Raw genomic sequence first — 17496 nt, 5'->3', positions numbered from 1 at the left:
TTTTTATGAAGTCCCAAGTGTTCATTTTTGCTTTTGTCTTCTTTGCCCCTGGCATATCTAGTAAGAATTTGCTGCAGCTGAAGTCAAAGAGGTTGCTGCCTGTGTTCTCCTCTAGGATTTTGATGGTTTTCTGTCTCACATTTAGGTCTTTCATCCATTTTGAATTTATTTGTGTGTATGGTGTAAGAAAGTGGTCCAGTTTCATTCTTCTGCATGTTGCTGTCCAGTTTTTCCAACACCATTTGTTGAAGAAACTATATTTTTTCCATTGGTATCCTTTCTTGCTTTGTCAAAGATCAGTTGACCATATAGTTGAGGGTCCATTTTTGGGTTGTCTATTCTGTTCCATTGATCTTTGTGTCTATTTGTGTGCCAGTACCATTCTGCCTTGATGATTACAGCTTTGTAATATAGCTTGAAGTCTGGAATCATGATGCCTCTAGCTTTGCTTTTCTTTTTCAGGATTGCTTTGGCTATTCGGTGTCTTTTGTGGTTCCATACAAATTTTAAGATTGTTCTAGCTCTATGAAAAATGCTGGTGGTATTTTGATAGGGATTGCATTAAATGTGTAGATTGCTTTGATTAGTATAGACATTTTAACAATGTTTTTTCTTCCAATCCATGAGCATGGAATGTTTTTCCATTTCTTTGTGTCAAGAGGCACTGCTCTTGAGTAATGCTGAGCAAAACAGCTTCTCATGCACCATTTGGGAACCCTCTTTCAACAGTACTCATTTGGCCCATATTTATTTATCTGGTATCTCTCTATGCCAGAAGCTGTGCTATGTTCTAGAAGGGCACAGGTGAATGATGTGATCTTGTCCTCAAGGGTCTGACTGTGGAATGAGTGAGGAGACCATCACAATGGAGTGATGGGGTTGGCTGAGCATTAGAACAGAAACGAGTATGTAACACAGTGGGGGAACAAAATGAGGGTCACTCTGGGGGACCAGAAAGGACCTTGAACAGGAGTCAACACTTGAACTCAGTGCTGTAAGAGTGATAAATAAGCCAGGTGAGTACAAAGTCAGGGTAAGGAGTCATGTTGGAAAGAACATCTCATGCAAAGGAAGAAAGGTAGGAGGTGCAGCACAGAGCACTGAGGGACATAAAGAAATCCTAGCAAGCAGGGAGAACTGATGCATTCAAGAGACCCTGACACATGCTGGAGACCATGGTAGGAAGGGCCTCGCATGCCATGAAAGGAGTACAGGACTTCTGCTGGAGCATGGACAGCACCTTTGAAAAGCTGTCTGAGATCAAAAAAAAAAGAAAGTGTGAAAAAATGTTAAGACCCATAAATGCAAAGTGTATTGGTATTGTGTGCACACTTATTACACCAATAGTGAGCACTGATTGCACACTTTCCATGTGTCAGGTCCTGTTCTAAGCACTTCACCTCAAGTTGGTCTAAAACAAAAGCAGTTAGTAAGAGGTAGAAACATGAGAGACCCACAGATAATTATCTCTCATTTTGCAGAGGAGGAAGTTGAGGCACAGATAGGTTGAATAACTTGCCTAAAATCATACAGCTAGTAAATGGAAGAGCAAGGATGTGTGATCATCTGTCTTCCCTCCCTGGAATGAAGCATCACAAGCCAGAGATTTTTTTTTAATGGCCAGAGATCCAGAACCTAGACAAGTGTTTGGCACTTAACACCCAAAATTAAATGTAAAGTGAATAGACAAATATCTGTAGGTACTCACATACAACAGAGAACAGAACAAGAATGCCTCTTGCTTACCTAAAGCTTAGAATTTAGATAGAAAGTCAGGCATTAGACATATATTTAAATAAATCCCTGTATAATTACAACTGTGATAAATCCTGCAAAGGAGAATATCTAAGTGCATATATGACATAGATTGAATGTTTACCTCCCTCCAAAATTCAATGTTGAAGCCTAACCAAGGTGATGGCATTAGGAGGTGGGGCCTTTGGGAGGTGATTAGGTCATGAAGGTGGAGCCCCAATGAACGGGATTAGTGACCTTATCAAAGGGACCCTAGTGAGTCCCTTGCTCTTTCTACCATGTGAGGATATAGTGAGAAGACAGCCATCTATGAGGAAACAGGCCTTCATCAGACACTGAATCTGACAGCCTCCAGAACCATGAGCAATAAATATTTGTTGTTTATAAGCCTCCCAGTCTCTGGCATTTTGTTATAGCAGCCAAATGGACTAAGATAACATATGTTTTTACATACGTGTGCGTGTGTGTGTGTGTGTGTGTGTGTACATATCCCTCAGGCCCCTCAATTGCAGGGAAGAAATGCAATCAGCTATATAATTTGACTAAAGAAGAAAGAAAGCAAAACAGGCAAAAATGCAAGATGCCACAATTTTGTGACATAAACACACATATAGATGGTCATTATCTCTGTTCCACATGCGGGAAAACAGAGGCTTTGAGAAACACTGTCCTGGTTCTTTGCAGTCACAACCAGCTTGATATGTGGACACCCTCTGAATGATAGGGTTTTAGGTACAAGAGTGAAAGGCTTCTGGATACCTTCAGTTTGAAAAGTTTTGCCTTCACTCTGCCTAAAGTATCTTAAGGGAAAGAAAGAGTCCTTTATTGTCACTAAAGAATGAGATTTACACTACAAGTGGCTTTTTACAACACTTTCTTTAAACTATTCTTGGGAACACACAAATGACAGGGGTTTTATCCCTGATAAAAGTGGTAAAGCATTTGAAGACCAAAATATGGCTTAAGCATAAGACAGGGAAACATGGGGGGCACCTAGGTGGCTCAGCTGGTTAAGCATCCAACTCCTGATTTTGGCTCAGGTTCACAATCTCAGGGTCATGGGATCGAGCCCCGTGTCAGGCTCCAGGCTCAGCAGGGGGTCTGCTCAGAATTCTCTCTCCCTCTGCCCCTCCCCGCCCACGTGTGCTCTCTCTATCTCTCTCTCTGAAATAAATAAATAAAACTTTTAAAAAAGAAAAAAAAAGGAAGGTGAACATGGTCTGCTCACAGTTATATCTGGCACGATCATGGTGATCATCACATGAGAACAAGAGAGCTTTATGATCTCAAGAGTCATTTCACTTCTTCTGACCTCCAAGCTCCCTCTGACACTACTATTTTATCAAAAATGAAAGGAAGCCCTTGCAAAACATAGTTGCTAATATTTGCTAAATGTTCTCCTTTCTCCCAATATTCCCTTGAGATGCATATAAGATAATTTCTACAGTGGGCAGAAGCAAAAGGACTTTTGTCTTTCTGGCATCTCAACTCTCAACTTCTTATGATGGGTTGGCCTTTATAACGCACACAAAAAAATGTTAAACCGCAGACTGTCTTGATTAGCAGTGAGGAAGAGATTCAGTGATGAGCAAGGTAAGGTTGTAGAGAAAGAGGCAAAGATCAGACCATGCAGGATCTTGCAGATGGTTATTAAAATATTGGATATTATAGTAACCACCACTGAAACCCAACTGAAGGATTTTAAGCTGGGGAATAGCATAACCACTTTGCATTTCTGGAATATTACACACTGCTGTGTGGAGAATAGAATCGAGGACAACAGAAGGAGACAGGGGAAAACCAGCCTGGAAGTCAGCCCCACAGTCCAGGCAAGCAATGGTGGTGGTTTAGACTAGAGTGACATCAATGGATCCAAACAGAAGAGAGCTAATTCAAAACTATTTTGGGACATGAATTAACAGGACTGGACATGACATTTAATGTGAACCATGAGAAAAAAAGAGGTATCCAGAATAACTCCCAGGTTTCAAACATGAGCAACTGGTTGCTCACTGAGCTAGAGAAGCCTGGGAGAGAGGCATATTTAGGGGAAAACCATGGCTTCTATCTTGAACATGTTCAGTTTAAGATGCAGGGGACATAGTCAAGTAGAACTGCTGAGATAGCATTGAAATGTGAAATTGGACAAGAGAGACTGGGAGAGGGGTGATTTCTGATATCTGATGGGGAGTGTGGACAGGGAAGAGAAAGGGCCCGGAGCTGCTACCAAAGATGTTCCAACATACAGAAATCAGGAGGAAGAGAATAAGCCATCAAAAAGAACTCAAAGGGAGCTTCCAGGAGCTGACAAGAACACCTGGAGGGTTTGTAGTCACAGAAGCCCCAACAAAACTGTCTATTGGACTCTGCACTATGGTGACCATTTGGTGAACTTGGAAAAGGCAGTTTTCAGGGAGTGGCAGAAGGGGAGGGAGTGGAGGCCATACTAGAAGGGGTGGAGAAGCTCTCCAGAGGGGAAGACGTGAAGGCAGCTTCTATCTGTATGCCTTCCAAGAATCCAGATTATGGAGTGGACAAGAGAGCTGAGTAACTCAAGAGCAACTTGAAGGTCAAGAAATACTTGAAGGCTCCGTAGAAGGATCCAAAAACAAACAACAAATTGAAGTAATAGCAAAGAGCAGAAAAAAAAGTAGAGTGAAAACCAACAGAAGGAGATAAATCTAGGCAAGTGGTCTAGAGAAGATTGGGAAGACTTGCCTGTGATCAGAAGAGCAATTCAGCTCAGTTAAGGGAGAGGATGGGAACAGATCGAGGACTGTGTGGGCCTACCACCAAGGGCGTGGGGAGTAATAGCCCCCCATCACCCCTCACAGATGCACCACCCCAATCAGTCCTGCTCTGTCAAGTCTGGAACGCTTGTTCCCATTGTACATATTAAAAAAAAAAAAAAAAAAAAAGCTCATATTGGTTCAAGTGATCTGCTTGAAATCTTGTAAGATATTACTGACAGAACCAGGGTTCAAACCCAAGTCTTTGGTCTCTCAACACTCCCTCCCCCCCTCCCTCCCTCCCTCTCTCCTTCCTTCCTCTCTCTCTTTCTTTCTGTGTGTGTGTGCCCGTCTCACTGTCTCTCTCTCTCTCAATCTCTTTTCTTTTTTCCTGCTCCCTTTCTTGCTGATTCTTTATTTGAATGCCAGTCAGGTCCTTGCACAAAATCAATCTTGGAGTTAGTGTACTGAAACCCTTAGGCACATTCTCCTCAGCCTGGATTTTACATGCTATCAAAGGACAGATTCGCCAGCAGATTAAAGCTGTTTGAAGCCTTCTCTGAGTTTTATGCCTCAGTTGTTTGGAGTTAGGGACCTCTCAAGTTCTGGGATTTTAAAATATGCTTTCTTTTTTTCTTTTCAATTTTGTTGACAATTTCCATTAGAGCCTTGTTATCCCTCTGGATTGCTCCAATATAACTGCTTCAGAGGTTAAAGAATGCATTTGCCATTGGAAGCAGACTGAAGCCTCTGAAGTTCAATGTTTCACCTTAAATTCCAAACTTGTTCATGGTTCAAATTCATTTACACTTGGCATCAAAATCAACACATTCTATTTCTTTTTAAAAAAGGGCACTTCAAATGGCCTTTAAGAAAAGAACATAAGCAGTGGACATTAAATAATTCATCCAAATAGCTTTCACAAAGTGAACGTGTAAATGAGTAAGAATCATACAGGCTACATTTTTACTTGAAATCCACCAGAAAATAAATAAAAGGTTTAAAAGCTAGTCCAAAATTTCATAAACCCTAAACACACTAAGTTCCAACTACCTCATTAGTATGAAATAATACATTAGTCCAATTCACTTTGGGTGCTCAAGTGGAAACCTTTGGTGCAAATAAATTATTTGTATGAAAAGATGTCTGCTTCATTGCACTAAACGGTACTCTTGTGGCCCAAAGTGTTAATGATGCTCCCAGCCGCTTCTAATGACATGCAGTAAAATCACACTGTTGTTTAAATAAAGATAGAGGGCTAATAGCAGTGCTGGGGACTGCACAGCAGAGGGGAAGGAGCGTGCTTGAATTTGAAGTTAAATGTGCATTCTAGTTCTGGATCTGCCATATTCTAGCTGTGTGACTTTGTGCACATGATCTGACCTTAGTAAGTTCCTGTTTGCTTGTTTTCTAAATAAGGATGATAAAAGCAATAAAAGGCTCTCTCTTAGATTTGTTGTAAGGGTTACTTCCGTGAAAGTGGCCAGCGCGGCAATTGGCATCCAGCAAGTTGTAGGTGTTATTTTCCTTGAATTCTTAGCTTCTCTGCACCTATCTCTGTGTTGCTGCTCAATCAATGTGGGACTCCTAGTTGGTTTGCAGAGTGGAGCAGCTAGCTCCATAAGGCAACACATCCCATTGTCTATCCTTTGTCTGTGCCCCATTCCCTCCTCCAACTGCCTAGATTTGAAGGAAGAGTCTTACACAGCATGGAGAGAACTCAGAGATCACACTGTCTTCCCTCTTGTTTTTGTAGATGAGCAAACTTGGTCCCAAATAAAGAAAGAAACTAGCTCAAAGTCTTTTAGCATCATCCCTTAGTCCTGTATTTCTGTTACTAAATATGAGATGAAGGGAACACATTGTGAAATGCATAGTGTCCTCTATAATTTAGGCAAGTTCACACGGACAGACCAGGGAATTGGTAGTAGCTCACTCGGTAGAAAACAGCCAATATCTGATCATCCTTCAGTGCTTATTAAATTTCCCTCCAGCATAAACCAGTGCTGGAATTGTTGAACAGAGGGGCTTAAAATAAACATGGTCATATGTCTAGGAGATGTGACAAATATCTAATCACTAAAATACATATGATATACGATGCAGCAAAGTCAACATGACCTGCCTGAAGAACCAAATTAGAAGGCTACTGTAAATTGCATGTACTTGTTTTCTTCAAAAAGAGAGAAGTCATTTTAATCATCAATTAAACAAACACTTATATACATAAGTGTTATGTAAGGGTATTATAGAATAAGAATAGAAAAATAAAGTTCTATGCTATCACCAGTGACTACAAGGACTTTATGATTCATTGAAAAGATAAAACACAGCCTTGAAAGCAGGTTATCAGTGCAGTAGAAACTAAATAGATGATCATTGAATTGAACAGAAGGGGAGACTATGTGGGTTATTCCATCAACAAATGATCTATTTTTTTTTAGCAGCTATATTATGCAAGGTACTGTATTAAGCCCTGGAAATACAGTGAATTAAAAAGCATTCTCTTGGGGCACCTGGGTGGCTCAGTCGGTTAAGTGTCTACCTTCGGCTCAGGTCATGATCTCAGGGTCCTGGAATGGAGCCCTGCATCAGGCTCCCTGCTAAGCCTTGCATCAGGCTCCCTCTGCCTGCCACTCCCCTTGTTTGAGCTCTCTCTCTCTCAAATAAATAAGTAAAATCTTTAAAAGTAAATAAATAAAAAGCATTCTCGTTGTCTTCAAGATAATGATACTGTGCTCTCTAGATGGCAAATAAATACACAATAAAATACATCCATACAACGATAGGAATAGGTATAAAGTATTATGGGAGCACAGAGGAAGAATACCTACTACTGACTAGAGACATAAAGGAAAGCTTCATGGAAGTGGTGGCAGACTGAATACTGAACATTAATATTTTGAGAGATCTCAGCCAGGAGCAAGAGACTTCTATATGCATGAGCCTCATGGGGAGGAGACAGAGTTGAGAACAGAATCAAATTCTTAGATTTGAAAAGCCGCTCTCCCAGGGAAAAAACTTTGAGGATTTGGCTGACTGGTTGTGCTTGAGGGAATTTCAACAACTTGTCTTTTCATCTCTAGGGAAAAACTGAATCATGCAGAGCACAGACTTTACATCAAAAACCAGAGAGTAGGAAAGAACGAATAGGAACAGAGACACTTTCTTGCCTAAAGAAGACAAAAGTCCTATCGGATGGTGAAAAGAGAAAGATGTGTCATATGTAGACCCTGGAACCAGAATCAAGAGCAAGGTCACAGACCCTGGAACCAGAATCAAGAGCAAGGTCACAGACATCAGCAGCAGATGCAGCCTCCCAAAGAAGGAGGCAGCCACCATAGAGAAATGAGACATGGGAACCAGCAGATGCACTCCCACAACACAAGGAGACACATCATCCCCTGGCAACATCAATCACCCTGAAGGACAGAATGGGAGAAAGAGTCTTAAGTTGACCACGTTGACATTCTGAATGGACCCTGTTTAAATCCAGAATGGACTGAGTTGCCATAAAATGACAAGAGAAACTTTTTCACCAGGAACAGAAATAGGGGGTCCTGAGAAAATTGGAAATAAGGAAATGGGTTCATAAAGAATGTAGAAAAAGAAGGAGAGTTGCATCCTTGTACATCTGAGTGGTGCAAGTTGAAATCACACTGCAGTCAGAGTTATCCAGATGAAGAAGAACCCATGGCACAAATATGGTGTGTGCTAAAAGCACTTAAGTGTTACCAGAGCATCAGGTCCAAGTTGAGGAGCACTGGGGAGGTAGTATGAGCTTATAGGCTTTCTCTGTTGGGTAAGGAACTCAGACTTTATCCCACAGATAATGGGAAGCTGCTGAAGGGTGTTAATCAGAAAGCCATGTCAGCCTTACTTTTAGAACCGCTCTTAGGTAACTGTATGCAGGGTGGAGCTTGAGGGGATTAAAAGCCAGGCAGACGGGTATTAAGGAGAGCACGTATTGCATGGAGCACTGGGTGCTATATGCAAACAATGAATCATAGAACACTACATCAAAAATTAAATGATGTACTGTATGATGACTAACATAACATAATAAATAAGTAAATAAATAAATAAATAAATAAATAAATAAATAAATAAATAAATAAAAGCCAGGCAGAGGGACCCTTAAGGGAGGAAGTGAAATGTGCATTGAGCTTTGGGAGACGGCATATGGACTATGAAGGTGACTGGGAGAACCCAATCAAGGGCACAGACTGGGGAGTTGACACAGAATGTCCCAGAGGGAAGGCAGCCATAGGATGTCCATAGTCATGAACTCAAATAAGGAAGTAAAGGGCTCAGGGATGGAGTGTTTGCCATAAGCTTCCCTTTCTTTAGAATCCTGAACGCCAGAAAACTCAGATGATAGACCTTCAGAATCTTGCTTTGTTTAAGGATTAGAAAATTTCTATAAATGACATTTGATTGACACGTTCATCCATTTCTTTCTATATATAGTCTATACATAGTCTGTGGCTGCTTTCTCTACAAGCACGGAGGTGAGAGGTTACAACAGAGACTGAATGGCCTGCAAAGCCAAAAATATTTACTATCAAGCCCTTTACAGAAAAAAGTTTGTGGACTCCCACTTTAGATCAATGATTTCAATTATTACCTGTCAGCTTTCCTACTAGATCATCAGGTGTGTAAAGCATGTAGTCTCTCACACCCATGAAATGGAAGCCAGCATTGGGGGACTAGGTTCTGGGAACTGGATACACAGTTGAGCAGATCTGGGCTGGAGTTCCACATCAACACTTATCAGCTGTGTGACATTGGGCACCTCTCTGAACCTCAGTTCTCTTATCTGTGCAATGGGTAAAATAATAATATTTACTATATAGGCTGTTTTGAGGTTGAAATGAGGTAAGGTACGAGGTAATACAACCTCATGAACATAGTGATTGTTCAAGAAATGTTAATTATTATTTTTTTTGTGACATTGTTTAATATTTAGCTCCTATTGAAAACCTGACCAAAAGAGGAGAGATTTATGAAAGGTCATTTAAAAGACAAGCCATCCATCTTTACCCCAAGCTACTATTCTTCAAATTTTTCCCGGAATCCACCTGCACCAGCATCATCTGTAGTAGTTGTATACAATGCATATGTCTGGGCCCACGTAAGGACTACTGGATCAGATCTTTTGTGGTTGGCGCCCAATCACCCCTTTGGCTCTAACGAGTCACTGGCTCTGATGGAGCACGTGATTGCTTCTGTGGGATGTTAGGATCTCATTGGAAAACTTGTCTGCTCTATCATCTAATAATAAATCTGAATGGAATTCCATGTAAAGCCCCATGTGAGAATTTCCTTTAGAATTCACTCATAAGGTAAACCGTGGGCCTCAGGGACTGATGTATCTCTTTCTGAACCGAAAAAGTATTATGGTATTAAAGTAAATTAATATATGTATCATATTACATGTTACATTACAAGTAAATACACATACACTCACACACACACAGGTGCAGAATGTTCAGCTCTCCACCACCTTCTCCATTGTCATCTGCAGTCCTAGACAAAGAATCCATGTGCCCCCAGTGACCACAAGGACCTGTAGAAGCCTTCCAAGGCACCAGAAATTCAGCAGACATGAGCAGACAAGCACTGGGCGACACGTACCTGATGTCTACACCCACAGAAGCTCCAATTTTATTAACGTATCCACCAGTACTAGCCACATGTCCTAATTAGTCTAACCAAATAGCACAGGACGCTCCCTCCACTGCTAGGACAGGTGTAGTGCTGTTTGGAGAGCTGTGCTTCCTAGTGCAGTGACTCATCTGAATGCTGGAGCAGGACCTTTAGAACTTGAAGGAAATAAAGGTCCTAGCCATTGCATCTGACCTGACCACACTCAACCCAGGACACTGCAGGCAGCCTGCTGGCTTTCTGCTGGCTTTTTCCAGCAGGAAGAAAGCTCTGCTCACACAACTAGACAGACCTCCCCTCCTGGGCCTGGTGCTATAACAGCAGCAAGAACTCAACAGGGGTCCTGCCTTGCTGGACCTGTGCTGAGGGAGGAGAAGGAAAAGAAGAGCAAGTCCAGAGAGACATGATGACTGGGAACCTTTGGATCCCTTGGGAATGGACTCCCCAAATTCAGGGCAGAGGGCTAAGTTAAGAGAGTCACCACGAAAAGCAGCCCTATTGTAAGAGGAGAGCCCAGACTTTGGTCCAGAACTCTACATTTTGGACCAGCCCCTTAGTTGCTATGTGATCTTAGACAAGTGTCCTAACCAATTATCTAAGCCCCAGTTCTTAATCTGTAAAAGCCATAGGGTTATGGTGGAGATTTGATGATGTATGTGATCTTTCTTGGTGATTCAAGGCAGGCAATGTAAATATGAAGGTTCAGTGCAAAGCCAGTCGACTGCCCAGCCTTTCCTGGGTCTGAGTGTAGGAAGGTCAGATGCAATGGCTAGGACTTTTCTTCCTTTCTAGGTCCTCCTCCAGTGTTCAGATGAGACACTAGACTAGGCAACACTGTCCTCCCAGCAGCGCCATGCCCATCCCAGCAGGCTGCACCCCCTTGAGTTGTCTGAACCAATAAACACAGCAGGCACCCTCTCAAACATGCAGGCCAGGGAGAAAATTCACCTCTCTGAGCTAGAGACACTTGCTGCATAGTGAAATACTGCAATGCTGTGATTCCCACACCCACCTCAAGTCCTGCACATGACCTTGGTCCAGCACCTCCCATCTGATTCCAGGTGTCTATGTGCTCAGTGAGAGTGTGGTCTGTTCAGGCTCAAGCTGACTACCTGGATGGCTGGAGCCACCTAGCCCTGGAAGGAATGATGGGCAGTGGAGAGGGGCATTGCCTCTGAAGCCAAATTCTGCCGTGATCTAGACATGAGTCTAGGCAACATAAGTCCTTTGTCCCTCCATTCTTCATATTCCTGGAGGCTAGAGGCCCATAATCAAGGTGTAGGCAGGGCTGCCTTCCCAAAGCCTCTAAGGAGAGAATCCTTCCCTCCTCTTCTAGTTGCTAGTAGCTCCTGGTATTCTTTGGCTGTAGCAGCATAAGTAAAATCTTTGCCTGTATATTTTCACACCACCTTTTTCCTGTGTGCCTCACCGTGTCCTCTCTTCTTCTTATAAAAATATCAGTCATTGTATTTAATATCCACCTGAAATCCAGAATGATTTCGTCTCCAAATCCTTAACTAAATGCATTTGCAAAGATCTTATTTCCAAATAAGGTCACATTCTGAGATTCTGGATGGACATGAATTTTGAAGGGACACTGTTCAACCCACTACAGCCCCCTCATCTTAAAAAGGGAATAATTCTAGGGGCACTTGGGTGGCTCAGATGGTTAAGCATCTGCCTTCGGCTCAGTTCATGATCCCAGTGTCCTGGGATCGAGCCCCGCATTGGGCTCCTGGCTCAGCGGGGAGCCTGCTTCTCCTCTCCCTCTGCCTCTCCCCCTGCTCATGCTCTCTCTCTCTGTATCTCTGTCTCAAATGAATAAATAAAAATCTTAAAAAAAAAAAGGGAATAATTCTAGGCACCTACCTCACCAGATGTTATGAGTAGTAAATGAGACAATGCACATAAGAGAGTGTTTATCATAGAATCCAGCATACAGAAAGCACTCAATCAATGTTAACTATTAATAATAGTGTGCCTAGATCTACCAGTTATTCACATTCTGTCCTTGGGGAAGTCATGTAACCTCTCTCATTTCTCCATTCTCCCATTTGGTAAAAAAGGAATACTAATGTAGTCCTGGGGCCCAGGGTTCTAGTCCAGGGGTCAGAAGAGCTTTTCTGTTGAGAGCCAGATAGTAAACATTTTTGGCTTCCTGGTCTATGTAGTACCTGTTGGAACTACTTAACTCTGCCATTATAGTGGTAAAGCAGCCATTGACAATACATAAGCAAAAGGGTATTTGGCCCATGGACTAAGGTCACCTGCCCCTCTTCTGGTCTCTTTGCCAGCCTTCCCAGGCCTTACCGGTTGGCCTTCAGAAAGGAAAAGACAAGAAAAGAGCAGAGGAGAGGAGAGGAGAGGAGAAGAGAGAGAAGAGAAGAGAAGAGGAGAGAAGAGAAGAGAAGAGAAAGAAGAGAAAAGAAGAGAAGAGAAGAGGAGAGAAAAACAAACAAAGGAAGGGAAAGCAAAGGAAAAGAAAAGAAAAGAAAAGGTAGAAACTTATCCATGTTTGGCATTCCAATGGGTCAAAGGAAAGGAAAGCAAAGCAAAGAGAAAAGAAAAAAGAAAAAAAAAAAAGAAAGAAAAGAGAAAAGAAAAGAAAGAAAAGAAAAAAAGAAAAGAAAAGGTAGAAACTCATCCATGTTTGGAATTCCAGTGGGTCAATACACAGAAAACTAAACTTATCCTAAAGAAACTCAGATTTGCTTTGGTTACCAAATGTATCTCCAGCAATAAATGTTGTCCTAAAAGTCACTGTTTTATCTCCCACTGAGATCAAAAAGGCTTAGAGAGGCAGCAAATCAAGTGGTTTGGGCTCTGTTTTGAATCTTTCCTCTACATAGCCCTCACTAGTTATTCAACCATATGAAAAGTATTTGATGTCCCTGAGATTAAGTTTTCTTACCTATAAAATGGGTATATTAAAAACACCTCCCTCACAGGTTCTTGTGGGAATTAAATAAAATGGAGCACATAAAGCCCCTTGGTACCAAGACTGACCAAGAGAAAATAGTCCAGGTCAGGTAGTATCATAATTAGCATTACCACTTCTATAACTATTAATAGTGCCAAACACCAGGCCTTTTATGGGGCTTTTGCTGTTTAATTGGCATCTTTACGTTTCTTCCCCCATTTTCTGCCTGCAAGATTCTCCCAGGAATCACCATGGGTGCATCACCACCTCTGCCAATTACATTGAATTTGCACGTCCTTCCCAGTCTCCTACTACACTGGGGTTGGCTGTGGGATTTAATAATGTCTCAGGGAAACATTTCTTCTTCAGTCCCTAGCAATATCCTAAATTGAAATATGAATAAGCCTGAGGTCTTCTGGCCCAAAGTTTATGGCCACTGCCCCCTGTTTAGAACTCATTTTCTTAGGGTCATTTCTGCATAGTTACTGCTTTTTGATCAAATTACTAGCACAGGGATAATAACACTTACCCAGCACTTTTTGTCTCCAAAGCAATGTAAAGACCTTCAAGTCCATCTGTCTATTCAGTGAATTTTCTGTCCTTAATAAAAACAAGTTTCAGGCACTGACTTCAAATGCTGATGTAGGTGAACCCGCCTTCTGGGGAGCAGGTGCACCACATGCATATTAATGTGCAAAAACCAGAACTGGGAGGCAAAGAGGATGCTTCAAAGGCACAGGATGTGGAGCCAGAAGATAAAGGTTCTCTTTAGAGATTTCTGACTTTGGGCAAGTCATTTAACCTCAGTGTCTCAGTCGCCTGGTATGTGAAAATGGGGATAATAAATAGGCCTCCCCGTGTCACAGTTTGTTGCAAGAAATAAGGGAGAAAATGGATATGGAAATGATTTATTCTATGATGTGGATGGTATGCATTCATTACTTCCCAAAGGGGTCATTTTATCCACGTTTGGGGCCCCTATGAATAAATCTAGTGGTTAGCCTCTTCAACTTCTCAAAAAAATGTTTCAAAGGTCCCTTCTGTTCCAAAGAAAAAGGGGAAGAGAAACTGTTGTGCATTCATTGAGGAATCTTGACAGCTAGTGGAGCATTTACTCAGCTTTACACACTATCCTAAGAGCATTTATCTAATCCTCAGAGCATCCTATGCAATAGGTGGTATTAGGAGTTCCATTTTACAGATTTGACAACTGAGGCATGATGTGTTTCAAGTCTTGTCCATGTTTACTAAGATAAGAAGGGGCTATTTTCTTTTTTCTTTTTTTTCTTTTTAATTTTTTATTGTTATGTTAATCACCATACATTGCATCATTAGTTTTTGATGTAGTGTTCCATGATTCATTGTTTGTGCATAACACCCAGTGCTCCATGCAGAACGTGCCCTCTTTAATACCCATCACCAGGCTAACCCATTCTCCCACCCCCCTCCCCTCTAGAACCCTCAGTTTGTTTTTCAGAGTCCATCATCTCTCATGGTTCATCTCAGGGGCTATTTTCTTAACCAACAGGTTTCCATATCAGTCCAGTAGCCCCCAGAGACACTGTGCAAGGAGTCTGTGAGATCAGAAATGTTGTCACAACAAGACCAAAGCACTGTTTGCCTTTTCCACTGTCATTCCTTCATGAGTGTACAATGGGGTTTTCTGGAACCTATGTGTCATATAATTTCACAACAGATTGAATGTTGAAACACCTAGGAAAATCCTGCTGTCTCCTATTAAACCAGGAGAGATTTGTAAAGATGTAAAATGATGTAACTCTTTTCATTATTTTTTATCTTGGAAAATATAGTTATTTTTCATATAAAATGTGATTTATTTCAACATGCAATGCATTTTATTGTCATTTTTAGTGAATTAATAAATGCATGTTTATGATGCATACTAATACACAGTGCATGTTTTTTAATTCTCAGTTTTAATTTTTAATAAGGTATCAGTTGCTATAAAAAATGGAAATAAAAGCTCTTAGGAGTCCTCAATACTTTTTAAGGGTGTAGAGTAGCCCTGACATCTAAATCTTCAAGAACAATTGCTTTTAGCTAGACACAGTGTCTCTCTTAATCCCCCACAAAAGCTGTATTGTTATTTCTTGTTTTTGATGAATAAAATGAAGTTCAGAGAGGTTAGGTAAGTTGTTCAAGGTCACATAACTCACAATACAAATTTTCAAGAAACAAGAGTTCAACAGCTTTACAGTGACTCAAATTCTTATCTTTTCCAATTTACTGTGACTCTCCCTTCCTTATATGCTACCAGACACTCCAGCTGGCATAAAACCCTGAAGCTCAACAGCCTCTATGTGCATGAAAGACCACAAAACCTAAACAGATCAAAAGAGTCTTGTAAATGGCTTCCAAATCTCTACTTGTTTCAGGTCTAGATAACATTAGAGATTGCATGCATTGCTCTTGATTCTCCCTTCTCCCTCCCACCAAATTTCCTATAACATGAAGACCACATGCCATTCTGATTGTGAACCTGACATTTTGCCACTACAGAGCATGGACAACACTGTTTGTCTCTTTCTCCACTTTCTTCTCCCTGCTAACAGAGCTCCAAAGAGTTTAGGAGCCCAAAGAGATTTCTCATTGGTTTAAACCAATCATGGTAATTCTGTTCAATTTGACAAGTGATTAGTCTAGAAGAGATTATGTGACCCCATCTGACCAATAACATGGAAAATCATTGGGTTGAATTTCCAGAAAACCACTGCTTTCAGGGAAAAAACAGATTTGAGGTATGATGTTTTTCCTACTTAGAATAACAACTGTGGTGTCTGGAGGTTTTCAGCTTTCTTGAAAAAATGAGGTTACCAACTATGAGAAAAACAACTAAAAGAATCATAATGATCTTCATATGGAGCTGTTGAATTAAATCCAGCAATTACTTACCTTCAGATATTTTATGAGATAAATGAGCCTTTATTATTTAATTCACCCTTAGTTCATTATTCTGTTACTTGAAGCTAAACGTACTACCAACTGAAAGATATGGAGAGGTTTTCATCAAATTTCAGAAATATTTCCCTACACAACAGTCTCTTTGCTAATAAATGTAGATCCAGAAATGATGTAGGAAATGGGATTTGCAGACAAGTACATTAAAATAGTACATGCATATGTGTATTTTTTCAAGAGTTTACAAGAAAATATGAAAAAGATGAGAAAAGAAATTGGAGAAATAAGAGAGAACCAAAGGGACTTTCTGGACATGAAAAATACAATATCTGAAATGAAAACTTCATTGCATGGGCTTAAGAGTAGATTAGATAGCAACAGTAAAAAAAAAAAAAAAAAAAATCAGTATGCTCTGAAAACAGCCAAAAAATACCCAAACTTAAGCTCAAAGAGAAAAAAGACAATAAATAACTAGCAGAGTCATAGTAAATGAGGGACAATATCAAATAGTCAAATATCAACTAAATGAAGCTGAAGTCTGAGAAAAGGAGGGAAACAGAAAGGAATGTTTACAGAAATAATGGCTGAAATTTTATTCAAATATGATGAAAACTATAAACACACAGTCAAAAAATTCAACAAGCACCAAGAAAAATAAAAACAAAGAAATCTGTACTGAAACCCATCACAATCAAATTGCTACAACCCACTGATAAAGAGAAAAATCTTAAAAGAAACCATAAGTTAAAATGACACATTACATTCAGAGAAACCAAGATAAGAGTGACAGCAGATTTCATATCACAAACAATGCAAGACAGAGGACAATAAAACATCTTTAAAGTGCTGAAAGGGAAAAAAAAATGTCATTCTATATCCAGTGAAAACATCTTTCAAAAGTGAAGAGTAATTTAAAATGTTTTCAGATAAGCAAAAACTAAAAGAATTTATTGTGAGGATATCTCTGCTACAAGAAATGTTAAAGGAAGTTCTTTAGACAAAAAGAAAATGATACCATATGGAAACTTGGATCTACTCAAAATAATTCAGAACACTTTAAATGATAACTATCTGTGTGAAGGAAGAAAGTTTTTCTTCATATTTTAACTATTTAAAAGGGAATCATTTAAAGAAAAAGTTAGCACAATGCATCATAGTTGATAACATGTAGAAGTAAATTCTATTACAACCAAAATATAGGGCCTAAGGGTTAACAGAAGTAGATTGTTTTTAAGAGTATTACATCATAAAAGTAAAAGCATACAAAATTATATACAATGCAAACACTAATAAGAAAACTGAGTGACTCAGGGTGCCTAGCTGGCTCAGTTGGTAGAGCATGTGACTCTTGATCTTGGGGTCATGAGTTCAAGCCCCAAGTAAGATGTGGAGCCTACTTTTAAAAAAATAAATAAAATATTTAAAAAAAGAAGAAGAAGAGAAAACTGAATGACTCTACCCACAGACAAAGTAAACTTTAACATGAGAAATACTGCCAGTGAGTGA

The sequence above is a fragment of the Phoca vitulina genome, unplaced genomic scaffold (assembly GCF_004348235.1).
Source record: "Phoca vitulina isolate PV1807 unplaced genomic scaffold, GSC_HSeal_1.0 scaffold3, whole genome shotgun sequence".
In the NCBI taxonomy this organism is placed as follows: domain Eukaryota; kingdom Metazoa; phylum Chordata; class Mammalia; order Carnivora; family Phocidae; genus Phoca; species Phoca vitulina.
The sequence above is the reverse complement of the archived record's forward strand: the minus strand, read 5'-3'. Positions refer to the sequence as shown.